The sequence below is a fragment of the Triticum aestivum genome, chromosome 3A, assembly GCF_018294505.1.
Source record: "Triticum aestivum cultivar Chinese Spring chromosome 3A, IWGSC CS RefSeq v2.1, whole genome shotgun sequence".
Taxonomy (NCBI): domain Eukaryota; kingdom Viridiplantae; phylum Streptophyta; class Magnoliopsida; order Poales; family Poaceae; genus Triticum; species Triticum aestivum.
The window spans coordinates 25,723,135-25,735,437 of record NC_057800.1 but is presented as its reverse complement, the minus strand read 5'-3'; the positions used below and the strand labels follow the sequence as shown (position 1 = coordinate 25,735,437).

General features: G+C 45.4%; 1 pseudogene; it reads right to left on the bottom strand.

Moving 5' to 3' along the window:
- Positions 1–9,485: 9,485 nt before the first annotated feature.
- On the bottom strand, positions 9,486–9,624 carry LOC123063856 (uncharacterized; annotated as a pseudogene).
- Between the last annotated feature and the right edge of the window lie 2,679 nt (positions 9,625–12,303).

Below are 12,303 nucleotides of genomic sequence, written 5' to 3'. Positions count from 1 at the left end.
TCCCCACTATATCCTTAGTAGAATTGGAGCTTTGTAGTTTACTAGCCTATCAGCCCTTTCTTGAAAAAATAAATCATAAAGTGAATTTCATCAATCATGTGCTCACAGATTGTGATTCATGTGCTCACAGAAAAATTAATAATCAAAATCAAATTACAATAGGGAGTCCCAGGTTTTGACCCCATGATACATGCTACATCCTGCGATTATTCCTCTTCTGAACAAACCATCATGTAGCATTTTCTAATCCTATTATGTTTACAGAAACCACACATTTTGTTTCTAGATATGAAATGTCCTGTCATTTCCTCGCCTTTTTGCTCCAGATGATTACAATGCTCTTCACACTGTAGTTGAGTGCCATGCCCGTTGTAGAACTTTGAACATTTTTACTGATAATCTCTAAACAAGTTCTGATCTCAGAAACTTCATGAGTATATTCTATAAGATACTAATATTCTATAATATATATTCTTTTTTTTCAAGTTCTTTCCTCATAGTTCTTCCACATTCATGGAACATATCAGGTAAATTTCAGCTACTCCAGCCGTTCCTCCGGTTGCCTCCATCCTCTCCACACTCAAGACAGGACGACCGACGGTCGACTCCCTCCGCTGCTGAACAGGACGTTGGTAATATGAACTCTCTCTTCTTCTCTCTGTTTACCAATTCTACTATTGTATAGAAACATCTTTATGTGATATGTCAACTTGTGAAGTTTGTGAACTACGAGAATTAGAAAGATTAGGGAAAGGAACTAGTTAATAAGAGGGATGCATGAGAAGCTAGCTACACTGCCATGAACTTTGTTTTTCCTTTTGACAAACACTCTTGTTAACATCACGAATTAAAAATGCAGCATAGAACAAGATATATAGATAGCTGAAACAAAGAGGTGTGCTTTGAAAGAAAAAAATGTGCATCTGTTACTGTTTATAATTAGCCCCCTCCCCCCTAACTAACTAGAGTAATTAACAACACTGGCTAATTAATAATACTAGCCAGCTTGCTAGCTTGATGATTCATCACCAGTTTCTTAAATCTTGTTTCCTCTATGATCAATACATATGTTCATAAATTAATATGCTAGCTTGATGAGTCATCACCAACCAATATGATGATCAAAGCTTGTCTGTAATTGCTTCTCTGTCTATCTGTAATATGCTAGCTTGATTAACAATACATATGATGCAAATCAACCATTAGAGATTATGGTTGGGATTTTATGGACTGTTCATTTTGGCTCTTACATGTTACTGTGCTGGCTGGCTGGCCAGCGTCTTCTCTGACTTGTTTGCCTTTCCCACTGCTCACATGTGGTGCTAGTTTGCTGGGTTTTGTCTCCGACCATTGTGTCGTGATGATTTTGCAGGTACCCCGAGAGGCCCTTGAGTTTGCCGGAATACCGATTAACTTCCGTTCCGGCAAATTCAGGTACTCCATATGTCCTAGTTTTAGCAAAGGTCATGCTGAAATTTTTCGTGAATTTTAGCATGACTTTGCTAAAAATAGGACATATGGGGTACTTGCGACAAATGCATGGGCCGGGGTATCTTAGTACTTAATTAAGTAGGATCAACTGCCTCTTCTGTTATACATATAGAAGTGTGATACCAACTCATAGTTATTACTAATGTCAGTTGCTCGTCATCGATAAACCCTAATCTGGAAGAGGAACCACCCATCCTAACCATTTGCTCTCAAAATTACCACTTCACTTTACTACACTGTGGATTATCTTATTGGACCCAACATAGATGATGTAGTTTTGAATTATGAACGTAGGAAATTTCGTCATCGGACGACGAAAGTCTCCCGGGGGAGTGCGACTGGTGCCACGATGATCGAGGTCTGTGCGACAGGCCTCACCTGGACGATGATTGGCGGCTTCAGCATTAAGCTCGAGGAGACCTTCGAAGTTGAAACGGTACGCAACGACGACAATTGTTTTTTTCATAATTAAGCATGACTTCAACTATTTCAATGTGTAATTTTCATCTTTTACAATTCGAGTATAGCTTATCCCATGCCATGCAAGACGCTATGTCTTAGAGAGGATGGATTTTGAAAACCATGAAATTTCTCAAACAAAGAAAATTCACCTAAGGACTCATCACGATGTGGATTTTGAAGTAAATCTGTATAATTCTGGGAGCGTAACCCATTTTGGTTGCAAAAATTGGGAAGCATTTTGCAAGATGTATGGTTTTGATGAGGGTATGCTTGTCACCATGGATCTTGGTGATCCTAAAATCGAGCAAGACAATATGTACATTTGGGTCCTTGTTGATACGCCTCCAATTCTACCGCTATGTGAGTTTCTCAAACATAGTTATTAGCTAATTTATATTGTTTATTTCAAAATAGTTGACAGCTTATTTTCATTGTTCAAAGAATGTGCGGGAGATGGTAGACAAAACCCACTACACCGATGGTTCCGAATTAACAACTTACAAGGAGAAAAATTATCTGGTCGGATTTTGTACTGACGTTGAGAATTACAATATCTACAATCAAACTCCTCAACATTATGGTCAATACGTGCCACTAGTGCATGTGTTCAACTACGGTAACTACCATGGAGACACCCTGGTAAGATTTTTTACTATTACGACATCCGTGCATCTTTTGCATACTTCTAAAACTAGTATATCATTGCTAACTATGAAGTTATTACTATGTTTTTCAACAGATAATCCCAGAGAATTGTGTGCCTCATTTGATGTATCTGAAAGGTAGCCTTAATGTTTTGAACATACAGCCAGGTCATCCTACGAATCTCAACTGTCCATATAAGATTTCTAAAACAAGTGAAGACATGAAAATCAATGGATGGAAAAAATGTATGGACAGTCATAAGGAGGTTCTTGGAAGCAAAAGGAAGCGAAACACAAGAATTGGAGACAGGATGATCTCCATTCTCCATAATGGAGAGTCAGGATCTATATTGTTTTATGCTATTTTACCTTAAATAGGGTATTTAGGTCCTGCCTAATACTGATGATCATGTGCTAAGAATAATTAAGTAGGGTTGGTTCGATGACTATCAAGATGATGATTGTATGACTTGTTATTAATAACGAGTAGAAGTTGTATGATGATGATTAGTAGGACTTGTTAGGATTAGTATTACTTCCGACAAACTCGCTACTCGCGGTCCCGAGACTTGTAGTGTTCTATCTTTGTTCGGTCTTTTGAATTCGGAGACTAATATGATGAATTGTATTCGGAGACTAATCTTCTATTGTATTCGATGAATCTGCTGTTGCTGTGTGGTGTTGTCTAAATTCTGTCCAATAATATATTTTGTAACCTGTGAAAATATCAGAAAAGAAAAAAAATAATGCATAATATTCATACTAGTGGCGCACCACCACATAATGCGCCATTAGTAAGCCAGAGCACACTAATGGCGCATCATCCACCAGTGCGCCATTAGTATGCCAAAGCACATGGGTAAATATGGCCCCCTGGGAGGCATATTAATGGCGCACCGTAGGCTATACTAATGGCGCACTGCGTGGTGCACCATTAGTATACCAGATACTAATGGCGCACCTGTGGTGCGCCATTAGTAAAAAAATACTAATGGCGTGGTACTAGTGGCGCACCTGTAGTGCGCCATTAGTAGCGAAAACAGGTGCGCCACTAGTAGGCCTTTTGCTAGTAGTGGTAGAGGAACGACGAACATATCCGAGCAAATCCACCAAGGACAGATCCGGTGGAGACACACCTCCACACGCCCACCGACGATACTAGACCCACCACCGAAACGGAGGCTAGGTGGGGAGAACCTTATTCCATCTTCAGGGAGCCGCAGCCGTCTCGGCTTCCTAAATAGAACACAAACCCAAACAAATCTCGAAGACACATCTAAAAACGGAGCCCTCTTGCCGGCAAAGGCAAGGATCCACCACGCTCCCATGAACATAAGCCCGCTGGAGACGAGGTGGACCGGCGACGGCGCCACCGATCGGAGGCAGAGAAACCCTAATTGGGGAGGAGGAGGCTGGGTATAATCCGCACATGTGTGATTTAAATGGAGAAACTAGCTAGCCGATAACAAGATATATCACTAGTAGTAATAAATAAAGAATGATAATGGCACTCACAAATAGAAAAAGATCCAAAGAAAAACATAGTATATATAATCATGTTTGGGATGAGTTTCTAGATTGGGATCTGTTCGATCCAAGAACATGGTGTGTATGGAAAAGATTTAATCTCCTGACTTTCATTAGTAAGGCCGGAGTCGAAACTATCATAATCCTTTGGGTATATGCTACCTAAGCTTTCTACCTTAAAGCTATTCAAATGATAGGCGAATGCCATGGCATTTTCTTTACAAGTCTCTGATCTACTAAAAAAGAGAATCTCTTTGTATGGGTGAAATCCAAGTATCTCAATGTCAAAATATCCACCAGGAGATGCTTCAACCACGTCTCTGCTATCATCAAAATCGTCATTGTCGGAGTCCCATTCAAAGTTCTGTTCAGCTACTGGTTTCTCATTGATTTCTTCTGGAGGAAAGAAATGAAAGTTAATGTCTTCTAAGATCCATGGTCCATGAACTTGCTGGCAAAACGCTCTCACGGGCTTAAGGTCGTAGTCATGCTTCAAGATCCACTCTGTCCTACCACAAAATTCATTCAGGATAAAAACGCGAATGTTACTACTCTCAACAAATGATGCTAAGCACACCCCCTTTTCTGATCTTCCCAGATAAGGGTAGTACATTCGGACACCTGTTGGTGGTTTAATAACAGTGTAACTATCTTCAGACATAGATATTCTGCAAAATCAAATTGTTTGCAGGAAACCTTATTAGAAATTAATATAATTATTAAAAGTATTTTTAGTGGGATGACAACTAAACAAAAACTATGTATATATCAACAGAATGGAGTTTGTGGTAACCGGAGGAATGTGCTCGTGTCTCTGCCACCGTGCCAGCCGCATCCCCGTGTCGAGAAAACGACCGCATCTCCCAACAACACGTCTTTGATGAGAAAACAGGCAAGATATATGGAGACGGAGGCCATTCGGATAGCTCCTCTAGGGGATCATACTCAGACTCATTGTCTCTTTTGCCGGAAAACAACCATGGGATCCCAAGCACCCGGTAGCTGGATGACACTTTGGGATCAAAGGCGAGATGGTAGTTATGGAAACAAATACCACGGACGATCCTGCCGGCATGGTTGGGCGGGTAGGTAGGATGGCAGACGATCCCAGGTTCGTGTGGTAGGGTTTGTGGATAGTTTAGGGAAACGCCGTACCCTACCAAGGGCGACGGGTTCGTGTTTATATAGCCAGCGCTTATCTCTGGTACATGCGTACATGTTGTTCAGATTACAAACTTGAGATACAAGGGATAGAGAAGAATATATTCGGTTACAAGAGATAGAACTAACTTAAACAACCAATGTATATCTCTACACCTCTACGAGCCCAACCTGGTTAAACCTAACGCATGTAGCATGTTTAACACTCCTTCTTAATCACAACTTACATAAGTTGAGATTACGCTTGAATTCTTCAAAGTTTTTTGTAGGCAACGCCTTTGTAAATCCATCAGCTACTTGATCTCTAGAATGGATAAATCGAACGTCCAGTTGCTTGCTAGCAACTCTTTCTCTGACAAAATGAAAGTCTATTTCAATGTGCTTCGTTCTGACATGAAAAACTGGGTTAGCTGATAAGTATGTAGCACCAAGGTTGTCACACCATAAGCATGGAGCTGGAGTCCGTTTAATGCCAAGTTCCCTTAGCAAAGACTGAACCCAGATAATTTCTGTTGTAGCATTTGCAAAAGCTTTGTATTCTGCCTCTATACTTGACCTTGATACCGTAGCTTGTTTCTTTGCGCACCATGATATGAGATTAGGCCCAAAGAACACAGCAAAGCCACATGTTGATCGTCTGTCATCTACATAGCCTGCCTAGTCAGAGTCTGAGAAAGCAGTGACAAGCATAGATGATGATTTGCTGAAAGTAAGACCAGTACCCAAAGTATGTTTAACATATCTGACAATGCGCTTAGCTGCAGTCCAATGAATAGTAGTGGGTGCATGAAGAAACTGACATACTTTGTTAACAGCAAAGGATATATCTGGCCTTGTAAGGGTCAAGTACTAAAGTGCACCTACCAAACTTCTGTAGTTGGCACTGTCCTCTTGATCCAAGAGGTTTCCTTCTGTCAGAGACAATTTTTCAGAGCTGATAAAGGAGTTGATGAGGGTTTACATCCTTGCAAACCAACCCTCTTTACCAGATCCGTTGCATACTTTTCCTGCGACAGATGAAGATCATCTCCATGTTTCTGTACTTCAATACCCAGGAAGAAGTGTAAGTCTCCTAGATCTTTTAGAGCAAACTCAGCACCTAAATCCTTCAACAGTCCTGGCACTGCTTCATTAGATGAACTAGTGACAATAATATCATCAACATAGATAAGCAAAAACATGGAAGTATTTGACTTGTTGTAAATGAACAGTGAGGTGTCAGCCTTGGAGGGGATAAATCCAAGTGCTTGCAGTTTGTGACTGAGACGTGAGTACCATGCTCTAGGGGCCTGCTTCAGACCATGTATAGCTTTGTCAAGTTTGCACACATGTGAGGGAAACTTTTTGTTTTCAACCCAGGAGGTTGTTTCATATAGACATCCTCTTCCAGAACACCATGAAGAAACGCATTCTTTACATCCAGTTGTCTAAGACTCCATTCCCTGGAAACAACAATAGACAAAACAAGGCGAATGGTGGCAACTTTTACTACTGGACTAAAGGTATCTTCATAGTCCAAACCATACCTTTGCTTAAAACCTTTTGCAACCAACCTAGCTTTATAGCGATCAATAGTTCCATCAAATTTTCTTTTGATTATGAAAACCCACTTGCAGTCAATCAAGTTTTTACCTTGTTGTGGGGGAACTAGATGCCAGGTCTTGTTTCTTTGCAGTGCTATGTGTTCTTCCTCCATGGCCTTTCTCCACGTCACATCACCCAGTGCCTCTTGAAGCGTAGCAGGTTCACCTGTGGAACAAGCCAAACCAAATTTGGTAATAGTTTTGTAATTTACAGGCTTAAGTACCCCTTTTTGTAGCCTTGTCCGTGGTGTAGAGGGCTCCATAGAAGATCCAGGAGCACCCCTGCAGCGGCGGATCCCGAGGCTGATACGGCTGGCTCGGATCGGCGTGCTGGAGGATCTTCTGCGATCGAACGCAGAGGCGGAGGTGACGAAGACGACGCAGAGGATCCTGCGCCAGGCCCAGCTGACACGCCATCTTGGCGCAATGATTGGGCCGGTCGGGCTGGTGGAGGCACGTCAGATGCGGTTGGTGCAGCGTGCCGGGTGTAGCACCGGGTTTCGTCAGTGGGCCACCGAGCCACGGACCGCGTGGCAGTTGCGGACTCGCCCGGGACGGAATCGAGCGCAGGACGAATGGGAGACGTTCGCGCGTCATCGCCAGGGTGGCCCGCGCGGTCGCTTTCACGGACGGGTGGCGTGGAACCAAAAGCCGGTGCGTTGGCCCGCTCCTGCGGTGCGGATCCCACGGAAGATGCGCCGCCAGACTGCTGCTGCAGCGATCCCGAGGGAGATCTGCTCCCTGGCGGCGGACACATAAAATATGACCCAGGCGCCGCATTATTTGCTTTATTTTCTGCAGCGATTTCTTTTGTATTTTCACTTGTAGTGCCAAAAAGCTCATGCATGCTGCTATGAGAATTAGTTAATATTGGTTCACCGCAACTGTTTTCCCCTATGACATCACTGGTGAGATGTGAAGGCAATATGAGGATTTCTTGGCGAAGGAGTGCTCCGGCATTGGGATGAAGATCGGCGAAGAGGAATTTAGTTTCATCAAAAACAACATCCCTGGAGATGTAGACACAGCCGGTGGAAACATCAAGGCATTTCATGCCTTTGTGTTGAGCACTATAGCCAATAAATACACATTGTGTCGAGCGGAACATGAGCTTTCTATTGTTGTAAGGTCTGAGGTTTGGCCAATAGGCACATCCAAAGACACGAAGTGACTTGTACTCAGGTTTGGTGTGGAGAAGTCGCTCAGTGGGAGTTTCATAGTTGATGACTCTGCTAGGTAATATATTGATGAGATGCACGGCGGTGAGAAAGGCTTCATCCCAAAACTTAAGTGGCATGGATGCACATGCAAGTAGAGAAAGCCCTACTTCTACAATGTGTCTGTGCTTGCGCTCAGCTGACCCATTTTGCTGATGGGCATGCGGGCAAGAAACATGGTGAGATACACCAAGTTGTTGGAAGAAGGAATTCAACTTTTCGTATTCCCCTCCCCAATCAGATTGGACAGCAAGTATTTTGCTATCAAATTTCCTCTCAACTAAAGCTTGGAAATTTTGGAATACTTGAAACACATCAGATCTTTTCTTAAGAAGATAGATCCAGGAATATTTGCTGAAGTCATCAATGAAACTCACATAATAGCTATGTCTACCAACAGAGGAGGGGGCAGGACCCCAAACATCAGAAAAAATGAGTTGCAAAGGTTTGGTAGAAACACTCATAGAAATTGGATATGGTAATTGATAGGCTTTAGCCTTTTGACAAGAATCACAAATTGTTTCACAATTGTGCTCTCCAACATATGGGAGCTTATTTTTTCCTAAGCAATCTTTCAACTAAAGAAAATGATGCATGCCCTAAACGATGGTGCCACCGAGAGGATGAGAGCTTGGTGACACCACATGCTTGCTTATTGAGCCTCCTAAGTTCAGGAATCAACGGATACAACTCTCGAACGCATCTACCTCGATATAGGATTTTCTTTGTGACCTAAGCCTTGATGAAAAAGAAGGGGTGAAACTCAAGAAACACATGATTATCAAGGGTGATTCGATGAAAAGAAGGAAGATTCATGGAGGCTTTAGGGACATGCAAGATTTTTCTAAGATGAAGTTTTCGGTGAGGGGTTTTAACAGTTGAGTGACCAATATGACAGATTTTCATACCTTCTCCATTGGCAGCATGGATTTGGTCGGGGCCGCGGTACTTCTCCCTCATGGTCACTTTCTCCAGTTCGCCCGTGATGTGGTTGGTAGCACCACTGTCCACGTACCAGTTTGTATCGATGTCGTACGATCCTTCAGCACCGCCGGCTACTTTCTCGTCTTGGGATGAGTCATTGTCATCCTCAAAACGGTACCAGTAGTCCTTCGCGGAGTGCCCCAGCTTGCCGCAGATCTGACACTTGTCAGCATCGGGGCGAGACCTAGCAGAGGAGTTGTTGTTGCGGCGACCCTTGGTGTTGTTGTAGGAGGGCCGGCCGCTGCCATTGCCGCTATTGGTGTTGTTGTTGTTGGCGCGAGGGTTGTTGTTGCTGTTTTGCCCCTTGCGCGGAGGGCCACGGTAGCGGGAGGAGCCACCACCTCCACGGCCACGTGAAGCACCGTTGGCCGAAGACTTGAAGCCGTTGTCGTTGCCGCGGTAGAACGCCACCCTCTGGTCGAAGTTGCTCATCTGAGCAAAGAGCTCATCGAGCGTGACCGGGATGGTGCGAGCATCCAGCGCTGAGACCAGCGGCTGGTACTCCATGTCAAGCCCCGCAAGGATGTGAGAGATCAGTTTATCATCCTCCAGGGGCTTTCCCGCCGCCGCCAGCTCTTCCACCAGCGAGCGCATCTGGGCAAAGTACGTCGCCACGGACTGCTGCCCCTTCTGCGCATTAGCAAGTGCTATGTCTATGTTGTTGATGCGGGAGATCGAGGTCGAGGAGAACATGTGCGCGAGCGCCGTCTAGAGATTGTGCGCATTGGTGATGGTCGTAACTTGGACAAGCACTTCCTTTGAGAAGTTATTCAGCAGATACCCTAATACCTGCTGATCTTCCCTGATCCAGATTGAATGCAGGGGATTTGGCGACGACTCCTCCTTTCCATCCGCCAGCTTGGTGATGACGGTCGAGGCAGGTTCCTTCATGGACCCATCGACGTAGCCGAAGAACCCCGCGCCTCGGAGTTGCGGCGTGATCTGGGTACGTGTGACGCCCCCGGTTTGACCGTACACTAATCATACACGCAAACGTGTACGATCAAGATCAGGGACTCACGGGAAGATATCACAACACAACTCTACAAATAAAATAAGTCATACAAGCATCATATTAAAAGCCAGGGGCCTCGAAGGCTCGAATACAAGAGCTCGATCATAGACGAGTCAGCGGAAGCAACAATATCTGAGTACAGACATAAGTTAAACAAGTTTGCCTTAAGAAGGCTAGCACAAACTGGGATATAGATCAAAAGAGGCGCAGGCCTCCTGCCTGGGATCCTCCTAAACTATTCCTGGTCGTCGTCAGCGGGTAGCACGTAGTAGTAGGCACCTCCGGTGTAGTAGGAGTCGTCGTCGAAGGTGGCGTCTGGCTCCTGGGCTCCAACATCTGGTTGCGACAACCAGGTAGAAGGGATAGGTGGAAAAGAGGGAGAAAGCAATCGTGAGTACTCATCCAAAGTACTCGCAAGCAAGGAGCTACACTACATATGTATGCATTGGTATCAACTGGAATAAGGCTATCATATGTGGACTGAACTGCAGAATGTCGGAATAAGAGAGGGATAGCTAGTCCTTTCGAAGACTACGCTTCTGGCAGCCTCCGTCTCGCAGCATGTAGAAGAGAGTAGATTGAAGTCCTCCAAGTAGCATTGCATAGCATAACCCTAACCGATGATCCTCCCCTCGACGCCCTGTGAGAGAGCGATCACCGGTTGTATCTGGCACTTGGAAGGGTGTGTTTTATTAAGTATCCGGTTCTAGTTGTCATAAGGTCAAGGTACAACTCCAAGTCGTCCTGTTACCGAAGATCACGGCTATTCGAATAGATTAACTTCCCTGCAGGGGTGCACCACATAACCCAACACGCTCGATCCCATTTGACCGGACACACTTTTCTGGGTCATGCCTGGCCTCGGAAGATCAACACGTCGCAGCCCCACCTAGACCAACAAAGAGGTTAGCACGCCGGTCTAAACCTAAGCGCCCAGGGGTCTGGGCCCATCGCCCTTAGCACACCTGCACGTAGTGTGGGCGGCCGGAAGCAGACCTAGCCTAGTAGGCATTCCAGTCCAATCCAGCGCGCGCCGCTCCGTTGCTGACGTCACGAAGGCTTCGGCTGATACCACGACGTCGAGTGCCCATAACTGTCCCCGCGTAGATGGTTAGTGCGTATAGGCCAGTAGCCAGACTCAGATCAAATACCAAGATCTCGTTAAACGTGTTAAGTATCTGCGAACGCCGACCAGGGCCAGGCCCACCTCTCTCCTAGGTGGTCTCAACCTGCCCTGTCGCTCCGCCTCAAAGTAACAGTCGGGGGCCGTCGGGAAACCAGGCCCACCTCTACCGGGATGGAGCCACCTGCCCCTTCAGCCCCCAACTCCGAACAGTACCACAGGTAATGTGTAACACCCCGGTGTAATGATGCTACAGTAACCCCTGGGGTTAAGTTAATCTTTTTGCTAAACATGTGCCTGATCATTATTGTCTCATGTTCTTTCACATTCCAGTTGAATTCAAATTCAAATTTTGTCTGAAATTCAAAATGCTCAGACATGAAAACAAAAATGTTCATCATGTGCAGAATAATCCACAACTAATTTTGGTGGTGAACCAACATTTTTGCAAAAAGGTTTGAGTGGCCTAAGCTACTTCAAACAGTGGCCTAAGAAATAAATTAAATGCCTTTTTAATTTATGAAAATGGCAAACTATTTCTAAAGCCTCACAATCTTTTTTTGGCAGTGCCTAATAATTCTTTGAGATTGTTTTGGCCAGTGGCATAATTTTGCAAAGTCAATTGTGGCAAAAAGAAAATGCAAAAGCTGCTGGAAAAGAAAAACAAAAAAAACAAAGAAAAGGAAAAGCCCCCCCCCCCTCAACTGGGCCGACTGGCCAGCTGGCCACCGTGCCCCCCTATGGGCCTCGGCCCACCTCAACCAGCCGGCCCAGCTCCCCGCATCGCTCTCCCCTCCCTCCTGTTCCCCCGGTGCGCACCGCTACAGGGGCACGTCGCCGCCCAACCACCTCGCCGGCAACGCCGCGGGTGGATAAGGGCCCCTCCCCTCGACGCCTCGACCTCCTCCCCACCTACCTCCACTCCCCCTGCTCGCCCTCTCCGCTCTCTCCCTCACTCTCCAGATCCCCTCCCCACCTCACCCGAGCGCCGCCGTCGCCATGGCTGTGCCGTAGCCGCGGCCACCGCCTACCCCGCGCCTCGCCAGAAGGTCCAGGAGGCTCGCCGTCGACGCCTCCTTCGACTACCTCACCGGAA